The sequence below is a fragment of the Pinus tabuliformis genome, chromosome 2_1 (genome assembly GCF_031772625.1).
Source record: "Pinus tabuliformis cultivar Carrire ecotype Pingquan chromosome 2_1, CPIR1, whole genome shotgun sequence".
Lineage (NCBI taxonomy): Eukaryota > Viridiplantae > Streptophyta > Pinopsida > Pinales > Pinaceae > Pinus > Pinus tabuliformis.
In genome coordinates, this window is record NC_142299.1 from 678,468,203 (window position 1) to 678,484,905 (window position 16,703).

General features: G+C 35.5%; 1 pseudogene; it reads right to left on the minus strand.

Moving 5' to 3' along the window:
- Positions 1-13,716: 13,716 nt before the first annotated feature.
- LOC149202431 (putative potassium transporter 12 pseudogene) lies at positions 13,717-15,438 on the minus strand (annotated as a pseudogene).
- Positions 15,439-16,703: the final 1,265 nt, after the last annotated feature.

The window sequence follows — 16,703 nt, forward strand, 5'->3', positions numbered from 1 at the left end:
TGAAGAGGGTAGGCATGAATTTGTCCCTCACTTCCCGTGGAAAAAACTAGTAAAGCATGGATTTTCAAATTCATAACCACCCCTTTTCATAATATTTGTAAAACCTCTCTCACAAGGGACTATCTGTATCACGATGTCAACAACTAACTTGGTAGCCATGCTTGCTACCAAACTCTAGGAACGTATAATAATTCTAGTTGCGCTTTCAAGGCTTATCTACAAAGGCGGGATGCTACAAGAGGAATTCCATCTAAGCAACTATGGCATTCAAAATGAGGCTTTATGGGCTGCTTGTTAATACATGTTCTCATGCTCATATAAAATTAATGTGAAAAGTTGCTTTAATTGGTTCCCATGCAGAATTGATATTGATAATGGGGTGGTATAAAAATTGTAATGGGCATATCTGTTAGTTAGTTATGACAGGTCAACAACATTGAAACCATCCAAGTGACATTTCACCTTGGAACAATCGTCACTCGTGCGAAAACACAAAGATTATGTAAATGAAAGTTGTGATTGTAGTGGAATTAAAACCACCAAGAAATATTAGAGAAGACGCTGCCTGCCAGTTTTGAAAGACAACCAATGCATTGAACAACTATTTGCATTAGGATGTAGTGAGGGAATTGAAGGAAATTTGGCAGTCCTAAGCTACCATTACTATTGCCAATCACACATTCAATAGTAACCATAAAAGGTAGCCACATATAAACAGAACCTCGAGGTGTTTACAATCAGAATCTATTGTAATAGCTTTGACGTATATACAGTTTTATGTTTAGATGAGAATGAAGTGGGCTTCATCCAGGGTTCGGCTCAATCGTCGTCCATTCCATGCAGTGGTGTTTAATTCGCCAAGAAATAGAATATTACGTGAGAGTTAAGAGTTAAAACAATAGAAATCGAAGACGTGTGATTGTCGAATTATTGCTCCTCCCTTATGATTGAGTGCTTGATGCGATGGTCATTATCCTTGGGTGATACTTTTATTCCCCATTTACTGTTAAAAAAGTAGCATTTTTCTGTTTGATTATGATAGGATTGGATGAATGTCGGTTTGGGTGGATGTAGACCCATGTTTTTTTGTGGTGATCTTCAAATGTCTTGAGGATAAGAAAAAAATCCTTGACCAAGGTCCATGGTTTTGGGGACGAGTTGGTCTTCTAGTGAAGCCATGGTTTCCCAACTTCAATCCTCTCACTATGTTGCTGATGACTACTCCAGTATGGGTAAGATTCCCAGTTTTTCCATTCACTTTACCCATCTAGATCTCTCAGAAAAAGTGGGCAATTTTATTGAAGATTCGTCAAAGTAGACGGGGAAAGACTTTTGAAAGGCATTTTCACCTATATTTGCATATGTGTTTAGGTAGATCTCAATGAATTTTTGCGAGATAAAATGGAGCTCAAGTGGATGGGCATTGTGTATTCCCAACCCCTCGACTATGAAAATACTACTTTTCGATATAGGAATTACCAACAAGATAGACACCTTCAAACTATCTGTCCCTTTCCGAAAGGGGTTTCCTCCTTAGAGTCATCTAAGAACTCTAGCCGCAGTTGGAGGGATCTTAAGGAAAGAAAGGGATCCAAAATGTAACACCCCTCCCTTGTGTGTCAAACTTTGCAAACCTACGCTGAGAAAAGCTAGGTATGATGTGTAATATAAAAAGTAAATACATTATTAATAAATTAATCACTTGGAAAAGCGAGACACCAAGAGATGAGATTCTTGCCAAATCACATTGGTGAATGGGAAAGGATAATTCTTTCATGATAAAGCTTCTAGACTTAATTCTAGATAAGTTGGATGGATTGGAGATAAATATCCATCGAGAAAAACATAAAAGTTGTGCGGGAGAGAAAGGCAATCTTCTATGAGGAAAATCCTCACAGGAGAGAAAGGCGAGCTTTTCTGAGATAAGCCTAGGCAAATGGATAAAAAGATCCATAAAAGCGAGACACCGCTAATGGAAACCATATCATGAAAAAAGGTATTAAATACCCATTGCATAGATCAATTGGAGGCGGTTGATCCATGGCAAGAACCTCGACTCGGTGGTGAACTGAAGAGCCATTTCTAGGTTGGGTGGCAGTTCTCTGTTTTCCAAGTGTTGTTCTCTCTTTTGATCTAGTTTGCCTCACTTGCGTGGGATGTTCTGTATGTTGGTTTCTTACCCTCTATGTTATAAATTCCTTAGCATATGAGAGAATTTTCTTGAGTTTTAAATGAACTGCATGTGGCGTTAATGAGATGATTTTATGGATGCACATAAATGAAATTCTAATTACAGTCACAATATGTGGATCTTATGTAGAATTGGTGTTAACTTGTCTTTTGTTAAGATAGTGAATAGTCGTGCTTTTGCCGCTATGCAAATTTGTTAACTGTGGTTAAGGCTCAACTGTATAAACTATGGTACAAGTTATTTATGCTATGCATCCAATGCCGCTCTTCTAATTAATTGTGCATAATTCCTAAGATACACACGTTAACATGTCATGCAACTATGGCAGACGGATTATTGATTATGTATGATAAATGATTTTGTTTTAAAATGGTAGAGCCTATGGTTCGGGTTATCTAATATATGCATTATGTATTATAGGATGAATTGCACCCATTGAGGTGTTCTAGTTATTTGTTCATATTGCATAAGATATATGTCGGTGGTACTTTCGGCCATGACAATAGGAATATGAACATGTTGTATGGCAAAGCTAGTTATTGTAAATGAATGACCTAATCTCCAGAAATGTTGGATTGAATCCTCAAAGGAGGGATACTCAAATGCGGAATATTGAATAATCTTGATTGGTTCCTCCTTTGTGATGTGATGTAGGCATGGGTAGAAGTGCTTGTGTTAGCTTTGCTATGAGGTAGTTGTATATGAACACATGTGACAACCATTACATCTAAATTTATTACAAGCTAAAATTAGTAAAGGAACCTAATATGTTGCCTTTAATACTGTGGCTAGGAGGTATCTGCTAGTAGTTGGTGAAATTTAATGGGGTTTCAAAGAGGTATGTTACACAAAAATTCAACTAGACATGGAAGAGACAACCCACAACATCCTAATGAATTGAACAATAAATCCTAATGCATTCAGAGCATATTGTTTTGGATTAAAGATTCCTCTAGACGTTTCACTATAGAAGTAGATATGTCCCTCTAAAGTTGATCGAGTGTCTATTGAAAGAGGACCCAAAGTTGATCATAATTCATGGAACAAGGTACCAATCAACCTTAAGCACAATGCAAGAATAGGATGAAAACCTTAAGCATGACCACCAACTCATCGAATGGCCTTGAGGCTGCAATATGCAAGAAGAGGATGAAAAACATTGACTTTGAAAGCTTTTACAACCAGAGAACCTTAAAACCCCAACTCCCTCCTTAGGACAAGTGTATCTGAGTTTACCAAGAGTTGGCTTCCAACACACCCAACGCTCAATGCCAAACATGACATGGTACACTAAAACACAAAGACCATAAAACCTTTCAACATATTGACAGAGTACAGATTCTTCCTTGAAATACACATTCTAAGGAAACCCATAAATGACTTCTCATTTTGAGGATGGTACCCAAGTTAAATTGGATTGCATAGGGATTTCTTAACACGGGGTTCAAAATTATTACAACAATATACTCATTAACCACTGAATATGTCATTTGTAGGAATTGCAGTTAGGTGGGGAGGATAACACTCCTATCCATTGTTAAAGCTACACCCAATTAATAAGTTCTCCATGTGCCACAATAAATGCAATTTTTATGACTATAGTGACACATCCCTCGAGATTTCCTTCCACACCAACACTTTTCTCCATGAACTAAAGAGTGACCATTTCATTATTATATTATACATACATGTTAATATAAGCATTAAAATTTGTATTCCTTTGTAAAAAATGCTAGTCCAAGAGATACATTTGATCACCTTGTCTCGTATCCAATATCCAATGTTGACCCCTATATCCTTAGATCTAGAGTGAAGGTTTCATTTCTAATGTTGTGTTTGAGCTTAAATTATAATTAAATATTTGGGTTAGCCAAGGTCATTACTTAACTTAATGGCTTTGCAATATACAATGTATCATATTTTTTTTAAGTTCAATTGGTGAGACATGTCTGGGGGATTGAACTTTCGATCACTTGGATACACAAGGGCTTGCCGACATGCTTTTTTCCAATTGTGCTACTACCCTCAGACAATATACAATGTATCATATTAACATCCACTTAAACCAAATTGACTTTTGGGACACATGTCTCTTTGATGATGAAGGGAGACCAATTATGTGATGTCAAACACATTCCCTCACAAACACTCACAAAGGCCCTACACTTTTTAGGGTTCGAACCTAGGTTGTCTGTTATGAAACCAACTCACAAAAAGATAGAAAAGATAGATCAACAACTTAGAAATCAGCCTCTTCGAGGGGGAAACCTCCTTTACATTACACAAATGAACAATTATTGGATGATACAAATGACAAAACCTCCTTTCTATATATAGGAGTCTAAGGGGTCACAATATAATCAAAGTCGACATAACAATAATAATATAAGGGCACAAAAATAATAATAAGGGCACAACAATAACAATAAGGGCTACAATGACAATAGTAATAGGGGAATCACTAGTATTATAGGGACCTAACATTGTCTATATGGAAACACTATAATTTTGAATTTAACTATTGCAGATTTGTACATAGATGGGTATTCCTTTCCTTGCATTTATCTTTTAGGCTTCTTGCTTTCAACCAATTGATTTAGAGCTTATGGAGTCTCAAGTAGCACCAATCCCCTTGCTTCTATTGGATTGAATAACATGATTTCTCTTTTGAAATCCGTAAGATCTCATTCACATGCTTCCTATTTCTCCCATAAGACTTTAGCACAAACTCCATGATCATGTTTGTGTCCCTCTTAATAACACACTCCTTGGAAGGGGCCATAAAATCTTTTATTAGGACTAAACTTGGATGTCTCTTCTTTCTTGCCCTTTGATTCTTCATTCAATCATACCACCCATCAACTTGTTATTATTCCATTTTTCTTATAATGACCTTTGTTGTTGGTAAGGTGCCTTTCAAGTATTTTGTCTTTGCACATAGATACACATAAAGTATCATTATTTTATTCTAATGGACGTGGTTGTTAAAATCACCAATATTTAATTAAATATGCATTGTTATACCTTTGCTCAAGTCAACTTCAATTCAAATTCTAACACATGTATGTATACCCTTCCTTGCTTGGTTTGTATATTGTTGTATGTCCCTAATATATTTATGTTGGCTTTTGAAATATCATCTCATCCCAAAATAAGTAGGGGGAGATTCAATATTCAAATCCAGAGTGGGGCTGAAGAAATGGACATTGAAGGTGGATTCAATTATAGAAACTATCTTTTGAAAAAAGGTTAGTTTTTCCCCAAAAAGAAAGTCCCTCCTTCGAGACCTTGCCACAACTTCCATAGTTGTGAAATTTTACAATAATAGAACCTCTAGAGTAGAGGTTTACCATATACTTAGAACTTAGGTTGGAATTGATTTGATTCTTGAACTCTTTAGATGATGACTAGAGATCATTAAATACATAGTTTGAAGCGTTTGTTTGTAGTTATTAATGAACTTGTTAACCATCCATAGATGAATACTTCCTTTGCACATGTACTTGATTTTGTCAATAATGAAAGAATCCTACTATGTTTTTGGTATATTCGACAAGACTACATCTTTAAAATAAAGAAGATTCAATTCTTAATGCTTTGCAATCCTGTAAGAGGGAGGGACAATCGAAGTCACACAAGAGGAGCTATTTCCTTTGTTTAGCGAAATTCCACAGAGATAAAGCACTAAAGGCAAGATTAACCCCTTGTTTATGTGATAATTAGGGAATATATATCTATTCTCTCAAAGATTAGTCTTATATATTCAAAAAGAATTTCTCATTTATTCTAAATAACCCTTAACACTATTTATAGAATAATTTCTCACCATCACAATCACAATAGTCATTTTGTAAAGCAAAAACTACATCAAAACTTTTTGAATATGCAAGTAGATAATCTCCACAAATGAAGATGAAAACATATTCTGAGCATGTTTAAAGTGGATTAAAATATAATAATAAAAGACACAACAAAAATCTTGATACAATAATAGCTCAAATAATTATCTTTAACAAAAATCTATTAAAAATTACTATAAAATTATAAAATGAAATTAACATTAATAAATAATCAATTAATTTATATAAAATCCCAATTTAATAATGAATAATTACTTAATTGATTTATGTAGAATCTTAATTTATATCAATTTTGTGGCTCAAAAAATTGAGATAAACCATTATTATCCCACACACTTAGGTTTAGGCTCATTCCTTTGTCTTCTTAAATTCTATCCATCTACAAAGCCTAGGACTCTCATAATACTTCAAAGAAAGCACTGACACATCAGCTAGAAAAAAGTGCATTATTGTTTCGTTCTATGTCCGGATGTGGCATCATTATTTTATTTGATGTGCCCAATTATTTTTCCAAGTAAAAAAATTATTCAGCTTAAATAATAAAATATATAATATTTCAAATTCTTTAAGTTTTACTTCAAAGAAAGCACTGACACATCAGCTAGAGAAGGGTGCATTATTGTTTCGGAGTTCTATGTCCGTCGCATCAATATTTTATTTGATGTGCCCAATTATTTTTCCAAGTAAAACTATTATTCAGCTTAAATAATAAAATGTATAATATTTCAAATTCTTTGAAAATCCATTTTACTGAAACACAAATATATGGCCGTTGATGACATGATCGGACAGTAGATATTCTATCCCGCCTTTAAATTCAAATCCTCTTGGTAGTTTGGCACCATTGTGCGTATCCCTCTCAACGAACTCAGAGCTCGCATTTGAACAATCATGGTTTGCAATTGCATAAACATTGCCCCAGAATTGATCCACGAGCCACCAGTCTCTCTCTGCACGACTTCCAACAGTTCATCTGCGTTTCTTCGTGGTCAAAATGAGTTCAGAAAAGGTATTTTTCTGCAAGAGAGTGTTAAAATTGCAAAGCACCATTATTTTCTTGTCGCCGTCATGAATCCTCTACGCTTTGTCCTAATGAAATTATTTAGAGTTCTTGATTGGAAAAATTTGCCATATTTCGACTTTCTGGAAATATTTCATTAAATAAGCTACCGTATTATCCAAACTAAATCTGACGAAAGAGGCCGTGCTCAAAACAATGTTTTAAGCAGCAAATTTCACAAGGGTTCTTTCTGGTTCAGTTATTCTGAGCTTTCAATGGAAAATTTTGACTCTATTTTGGCTTACAGGCAAGATTTCATAAACTAACGCTCTCTATAAATGGACTAGACAAGGTTGTGCTCAAAATTTTGTTTAAAAAACGACAGAGTTTGGGAAGAAGTTCTTTGAGTTAATGGATCAGCATTCAGATGCATTTCGAGTGGTTTGATTGAATGATTTCTGTCTCAGTTCCACACATTTCAAAGTTTTTGGAGAATGGGAATTGATAATTCTGGTATTTGATGGTGTTCTATTCAAATTACACAAAAGAAGATAGAAAGCTAGGGCTTTTAGAGGCTAAGCGTACACAATGCCACAATCTTTACAGGTTTTCGTGAGGATTTTAAGACTAACAAATAGGATAGAACATTAAGGAATTCACTAAGCCAAGAAATCTAATGCTACATTCTTTACAAATTTACTTCAGAGTTTTGAGACTAAACATATTTGATGTTCAAGTGGTTCGTAGATATCTTCATGCGGTTTCTATTTGCATGGAACCAAGAATTTGATACCTCAACATGAAATACTATGCTCCGAAGGGTTTTCCCTTCTAGCTCATCTTTGTGCAATGGAATAGAATCGTTAATGCTCTTTAGTGTCTGAAGAAGTTAAAACTAATGGATCAGGAAGCAGGGGCTATTGGAACGGTTAGTAATTGCGGGAAACACTATCCTTCACAATATAACAACGTAGAGGAAAACTCATGGTACATTTTTGTAGTTTTGGTCAGATTAGGCCATCCAAGCACGCCGTTAGAGATTTCAAAGGGAAGCTCTTTGTTTTCTTTAGCACCGGCTGAAGGGGAGAACTTTTGCCACATTCCGGGGTCATCTCTGTTCATTATAGAAGGAGGTCTTGTAACCTGCTCCAAACTGCCAGTTTCTCTCTTTGAAAGTTTGTATTGAAAGTCAGTGCTGGGTCGAAGGTTTACTCATATGAAGGATGCAGAAAATGAGAGTCCTTTATTGAGTCCATGAAAAAGGCTTGGGGAAGATTTGGTGCAAAATGATACCTGTAGCAGAGCCAACCAAGTTCCAAAATTAGAGCCAACCTCACCAATTAAAATATGCAAACAACCTGGAATCCTATCTTTAGGACGAGATTGTTTGAAGCACCCCGAAAACTCAAGTATGTTATTACTATGCTACCTTTCTATAGACTGGAATTATTTCTTTTATTGTTGTAATATCTGTGATATAGTCCTGGTTCAAGCATTTGAAAGATAGACTTGATTTTTCATCTAGTTGATTATGAGACTCTGTACTCAAGGTCATAAGAAAAAAAAATCCAAAACTTTTTAGCTAGTGAAGCATAAGTTCTTGAAAGTTAAATAGTAACTATCTCTATCCAATTACCCGCAGGCATATCACTGATTTTAGCAAGCCTTAGCATTTTCCTGTCTACCTGGATAAGGAAGCAAAATACAAACGAATAACTATCACTATTATCCCTGGTTGAACAGGACAGGTAAAAACCATTGTTTCCTTAAATTAGTTTTGTCTTTTACCCCTATAATAAGTTATTGTGTTAGGTTTCTGAACTCTTCCCTGACACACATGAAATTCACATGCAGTTTCAACAATGGTATTGATAAATTGTAAGAAATTCTTGTACAAGAACATTCTTATAGTCCTTGCCTCTCAATGCCAAGCAGATGTTGCAATGAGAATTTTGTCCAACCATCCAAAATAGTAAATACATAGCTCCTCCTTCTTCCTTAGTCTTATAGCTATTGCAATATGATTAACAGAGCAAAGATTTAACGGTGTCCTTAACATTAGCACTGAGATGATATACACTAAATCCTGCCATAGTCACTCTAGCTCTCCATTTTCTTGTAACTTCATATCTCTCAATCCTTTCTTCTCCCTCACAAGCAATTATGTTCACTGTGTCTCAGGCAAGGCATTGTTTTTCAACATTCATATGATTTCTTCTATCCCTTTTAATTGTAGTATCTAGCGACTCAAACACTGATGAGTAATAGTTTAATGCTTCCATGGACCAGGGGATGAAAGGTGTATTATTAGTGTTAACCTCTTGTTTTGCTACTGTGACTACTTTAGGGTTGAGAGACTTAACCATCCTCAGAAGCTGGTCACATGGGTTCTTCGTAGACACACTTTGATCGAGCGTGTGATGCAGTTGGAATGAAAAGTTTACTACTAAAACCTCATATGGATTTATCTTAAGTATCCATGGTTGGACATCTGATTCCACATCCATATAGTGGCTTATCCTTATGTTGGGATCTGATTCCACATTAAGACTCCCCTCCTAATTATGTGTGTATGGACGAAGTGGTTTATAAGGCATTACATGTGCCCAAAGTTTTGCCAATCTGGAGGTTCTCGGTATGATGCGATAGCATCCTCCTGCACTCTGTTATTAACATCATCAATGGTTTTAGTGTTATGCCTTGTAAGCCCTCTTTGGTTTGTGTTTGTTATTTATGGTGTCCATGATAATTACAGTTCTTAGGTCTTAGTCTTAGTCATTGTCTTAGGCTGATTTTATTTATTAAGTTTTTCTGATCTGGAAGTTCTTGGTATGATGTGATGGCATCCTCACGCACTCTATTATTAACATCATCAATGGTTTTAGTGCTATGCCTTGTAGGCCCTCTTTGGTTTGTGCATGTTATTTATGGTGTCCATGATAATTATAGTTCTTAGGTCTTACTCTTAGTCTGTCTTGGGCTGATTTTATTTATTAAGTTTGAAAGTTGATGAATATAAAGACGAGCAATTCATAGGTTAAGTTTGTGAATATGAAAGAGTAATAGATATGTGTGTACCTGCAAGGCTGCATTAGTTTACATGCCATGTTTCACTGTATTTTTCTTGGAATGTTGTTGAATGTGAACATGCCTTAAATGGATAAATGAATGTGTGTGTCCTGGGTGGATAAAGAAATGTTTGCCAAAATGTTGCATTTGTGGAAATAGCTCCCAGCGCTTGATAACAACTCTTAAAATTGGGGGGTTGTTTCTGTTAAGAACAAGATGAATATAATGGTTTCTGAAGGAGTTATGAGGTGATGAATTCTATGGAAAAGTTGATAGTCATTCAACCAACGATAGTTGAATAAATATTAATATAAATAACAGTAGAGAGGCGTGTTAATTTCCTTGACATTGTCTTGTCCTGAAAATGAATTGTTGATAGAAGGTTTGAAATAATGACCAGAAATGGATTTAATCGCAGATAATCCAGAAGAACTTGATACCAAAACCTATGGTGCCGCAATGAACTGCTATTGCAGCTGCAACTTACAACACTGGAAGTTATGAAAGCATGTGAATTTGTTACATAACCTACGACCATTGATATTTACAAGGGTCAATGAGAGAAGTGATGGAATCAAATCTCACCCAAAATATTGAAATAGCCTCCTCAAAAGTGCACCAGAGAGAGCAAAACCCAAGTACAATTGTGCTGAAAAGTTAAAACATAGATGCAAGAGTGTGGGAAAATTCCAACCACAAGATGAGACGAGACAAATGAGAGCTCGAGTTGAACTCGAATGAGGCATCCTCTCAAAAGGGGTTATTGGCCCACATAACAAGGGCACACACAGCAAGAGGGTTATTGAGCCTACACAATGAGGGCATACAACACAAGAAGGTTATTGAACCTACATATCAAGTTTTCCTAGGTTGGAATTAACCACAAACCTAGTTTCAAATAAATCAAATTAAATATGGCCTTACCCATAATTACATCTATGATACCTACAAATGATTTGGAGCCATACGTACAGATACACCAATAAATTTCAACCACAAACCTGTAAATTTCATTTTCCTTCACACCATGCATCTAATTTGTATTCTGTATGAGAATTAACAAAGGAATGATGCTCTTTTTCCTCTTTTCCGCTTTCCACAATATTTGCTATTTTTTTCTGGTGAGTTTTCCATGTTCTAGATCCCACTTTGTTCCCACGCACTCAAATTTTAGTTCCCTTGCTCTGCCACAATAATAATGCTTCAAATTCTTAGTTCTGGATTTGATTATTCTTATTTCTAGATTTTCTTTAAACCAAATCTTTACATATAAACTGAGATGTAAACTTAGAGTTGTGTTTATAGATTGAGAAATAAAGTTGAGTTTTTGCAAAGTTCTCAAATGAGAGGCAAATGTTTTAGGCTAAGCACAACCATAACCTTTATTTTCCTCCCTTCCTATGGATTATAATTGATAATCTAATATTTTTTAACTTCAGTTGATTCCCTGAAATTGATTCCCTTCCTCCATTTTCACTAAAATCATCACGTTATAAGGCAAAAGGGCATACCTTTATATGAAATTTTGCCAGCAAAAAGTCCAAAATTAAATTCTGGACAATTAAATTTTCATGCAACTAAGAAACATTGCATTTAACAATACTCTTGGTCCAACATTTTTTGACAATGGTCTTGGTTCAGTATTTTCTTACGAGCAGAGCCCTCTCCATTCCTTCAAGCAAGAGTGGTCTCCTTGGAAAAACAATAAATTTGACCATTTTAATTTTTTCATAATGTAATACCTGGTACCAGATATCTTTGGTTTATGCCTTCTAAAAGCTTGGATACCTCATCAATTTTTCCCTTAGAGAAACATTGTTTTACAGAGTCAAAAAGTCAGTTTCACAACCTCTTCTAATTATTTTGTCTTCTAATTGTAATGATTTTTCCACTTCACTGGCCTGAAATAGAGCAGACATTACTTCTGTGTATACTTTAACATGTACAGAGAATTTACAATCTATCACTTCCTCAAGAACTTTTTATGCCTCAATTTTTTTTCCTACCTTCCCAAGATGATGCATGCCATAGATAAAACTTGCATAACTTGGAACAACACGTTCCCTAAGCATTTGGTTCAGTATCTGGGCAGCAGCTTGAACTTTCTTTGATTTGCAGCAAGCTTTGATGAGTGAAGAGTACAGAGCATATGTGGGTGACAGACCCTTTCTGATCATTATCTCCAGTTGATTCACTGTCTCATCCACCATACCTAACTTGCATAGGCCTCCAATGAATGTCCCATAGCAAACTATATCAGGATTTAAAATTTTTCATCTCCATTAGATAGTTCCTTGCATGGTCCACTCTACCAGCATTGCACAAAGCATTGATCAATGCATTCAAATGGATTGTCCACTCCGAGAAAGGATTGTCTGTGATTTTAATATATAGTGTGACAGACCATATGTGATAGCCAGGTAGAAAACTTTTCTCGCAATTGACTAAGCGATGTCCTGCGAGCCAGACTTGAGACGGAAACCCTTGTCAGAAGTATATGCTTGGCTCTTTTCCAAACAAATGAAGAGTCAATGAGGTTTTGTGTGATCACTTCTGGTATCGTATTGGGTTATCGTTAGAAGCGATAATTGGATTCTCATCGAGTGAGTTGTTCTGCTTTCTCGATTTGAGAGGGTTTGTTTGGAGGGAAAAACGAAAGAGGACATACAAGAATAGTGAGGGGAAAGATGCAGAGGAAGAGGATTGAGAACATCGCCAGCAGGCAGGCTACATTTTCCAAACGTAGGTGGATTTCTGAAGAAAGCTTACGAGCTCTCGGTGCTCTGCACTGCAGAAGTTGAACTTGTGATTTTCTCGCCAGCAGGAAAGCTCTATGAATTGTCTTTTAGTGCAAATCCTACTATTTTGATTCTAATAATCATGGCTATGCAAACCTCATGAGATTCTTACTAATAACCCCGGTGGTGCAAGCCCTAGTAAGATTCGTACTAGTAAGCTCAATGTTGAAAAACCTAGTGTAAAACCTCCATCAACAACATAATCAATACATGATGTCAAAAAAAATGGAGAAGCATCCAAGGTTCTTAAGCAATGATGTAATGAATGAGGTGGAGAAGCATCCAAATTTATTGAGCAATGGTTAGCTATATGAGGAAACATGCAATGTCATCTTCCTCTCATCTTCATGGATATAACATAATATAACTTTCCTATGTAGAAAACACGATTTATCTTAGGCTTAACCATGCATATAAAATACCACCTATCAACTTCATTGAAAAAAGAATGGTGTTTTTGTTCATAAATATCAGTGGTTAATAGTAGGAATGGCTATTGTTCTCTATCAAACAAATCAAGGAATAAGTAATGAAGATCTTGGTTGACAGTAAAACTTATGATTATTAACTTCACATTAAAATTCACTTCATCTCCGCCACCTTCAAAGAAATCTTTGTTATCCATCACCATATTGATGTTGTGACTTGGTCCTTGAAAAACATTCAACATGTCTGATTCATGGAAACCTTCAAGTTAGATAGTATATGTCATGCTAACTTGCAAGAGATTGGTGTGAAGTACACTGAGGCTTACAGGGCCTGCCCTATAGTTTGCCCTCATGAAAGCATAGAAGTAGATTATAACCAGTTTCTTAAGAAACCATGAATCCTTTCTAGCCTTGACATCTTCGTGACCAACAAGATATACAACTCCTGATAATTCAGAACACTTCCATAGTTCCAAATGTACATCACAAGAAGGAAGTAGGTGGAAAAAACCATTTATCCAACCATTTTCCCCCACTTTCATCAAAACTGCAGAAAAATAAATCAGCTCAATTGATCCAAATAGAACAAGAAATCCAATCGCAAGGAATATATTTTTTGCCCATATAAGAACCATGACAAGAGTCACTAGGCTTGTAGTCACCATCATCATCCCTACCTTTGCAATGCCATATGCATTTGATATCTCGGCCGTGCTCCTAAAATAGTCACATAACAAGACACACATTATCATTAGAACCCAGTTGATGAAAAGAATGTAGATATGACCCCTGAATCGTCGGGATGTGTGAATTATTTTCAATCTGGGAAAGCATCCTAGGGCCATGGACATTTTAATATATGAAATTGTTGCCAAGATCATTGCCTGGCTTGCAATCATGGGAACAACAGTAGCTATCACGAAGACTGGCCAGATAAAACCATTTGGAATTGAAGCATAGAATACCTTCTCCACCACAGAGGGATGCTTCATAAGTTATGCAACTTGATCCATGTAAGCCAATAGTAGGCATGGGAATACTACACATATGAAGGCTATCTGGATGGATCTTATTGAGAAGTGACCCAAATCAGAAAACATAGCTTCAGCTCCTATTATGCATAACACGCAACCTCCTAGGGACATCCATGCTTTGATAGTGTTCCTCTTGAACAAGTAATAGATATAAACAGGATTGAATGGCCTTAAAATTGTCATGTCATGTTAAATAATATTGTAAAGTCCAATAGAACCAATAGAGAAAAACCATATCATGAGTGTTGGAGAAAATGTCATGCCTACTTTGCTTGTACCAAACTGTTTTATGCTGAACAAGATCACCAGGAATATGATTGAGACAATGACCACTGTGTCTTCCGTAAAGCTAGATATTTCATCTTGCAGGCCACTCACAACAGACATGACTGATATTGCAGGTGTAAGTATGCCATCCCCAATTACCATGGAAGTACCCATGAGAAACAAGAGTAGCAATAGGGTCTTCAATTTTGTACTCTTTGAAGGCTTTCTTTGATTCTTAATCATCTTTCCAGTTCCGGGGTGGGCAACTTGAGCTTGAAACTGGAATTTTTTTCATTTGATGGTTGTTGGTTGGGGAGTAGATTGACCTTTGCATATATGCAAATCAAAGAGTACAAGGAAAATGTCCCCCCTTCACCATTGTCATTGGCTTTGAGTATAATGAACACATATTTAGCCAAAGGGATGAGGGCTATTGTGTACATCACTAAAGCTAATGCACCCAAAACATCTTCCTCTCCTTTGGTATGAGCTTGGATGAATACACTAGTCAAAACATACAAGGGGTTGGTATCCATATCACCATAGACCACTCCAAGTGTTTGGAATGCCAAATCAAGCGTCCATCTTAATGAAAGGTCCTTATCATGGCCCATATGAACACTAGGCACCTCGATGGCCTCCACATCAAAGGAGTCCACTCACTTGGTCTTCAGAATGAGCCCACGCCTCATTTCGTGTCTTGTCTGATCATCGTTAACAAACCACCTTGGGGATTCCCCTTCCATTTCACTGCCATCAACCCACCTGGACTCTGACGACAACAAAGACATTGAGCCCTCACTGATGCCATCCTTGTCTTTCTCATCCCCAACATTGATATGATAATGGGGTTGAGAATGACAAGAATGAAAAGAGAAATCAATAAAAACTTAGGAGAATCCCCACAACTGTTTATAAAAAAAGCACAAGTTTATCATCCAGAGAAACAATTTCTGCATTCAAAGACCACAATCCTCAATCTCATAACTTATCATCCATAGAAACAATTTCTGCATTCAAATCCCATAATCCAGAAAAAGAAAGAGCTCAATCTCTTCGACCCACATCGTAACATCGCATCCCACATCCAGATTTCCATTGAAATCCTGAAAATCCTCTTACCCAAATGATTTTTTCCAATGATTTCTATAAATACATTACCATCCTTCAATCAGAGCATTTTTCTTATCTCATCATAAAAATTCTCCGACATCACGTTAATACCAATAAAATTATACAGAGCGATAACCCATAGTTATGGAACAAAATCAACACACTTGAATCTCAGCTGAAGCGATATACGTTATAAAGATGATAAGCTCATGGAAGATGTTCATTGTAGTTTTGTTGGATTATTGAATATTAAATCATAAATAGTTTAAATTGATTTAGGTGATAATGGCTTCATCGTAGACCATGTTAAAACATTAATACTAAATCATAGATAAAATTTTAACCTTTTTTATATAGCATTAATTGTGTAACAATTTACAGTGTTAATTGTTTATTTACTTATAAATTAATAAAATATAAATTATTTATAAATTAATAAAATATAAGTGATGGCTTTAGGTACCAGGAAATATCTGCAAATAAATTAGCTCCTCTACGAGTATGTTAATTTTTTAAGTTAGATTACAAATATAAAATTTAAAAGTATATAATATTTGTTTTATGAATTTTTCTTACTAATTTTTTTTTGTTTTTTAAAGTTAAATTACAAATACAAAATTTAAAAGTATATAATATTTGTTTTATGAATTTTTTTACAAATTTTGTTTTTGTTTTTTCTTGTTTTTTTATTCTCTACATTGGATTATTTTTCTATGTTCTCTCCATGTGATTTTTTCTCACTAGTTAACAAACATGGTATTAAAAACTCACAATGATGGGATAATGTGTTCTATCATATCTCAAACTATTCCCTCGCTGTAAACACTCTTAAATGATCATTTTCATGGTATTAAAAGCTCACAATGATGGGATAGTGTGTGCTACCATATCTCAAACTATTCCCGCACTTTTTAGATGTAAACACTCTTAAAATTATCATTTT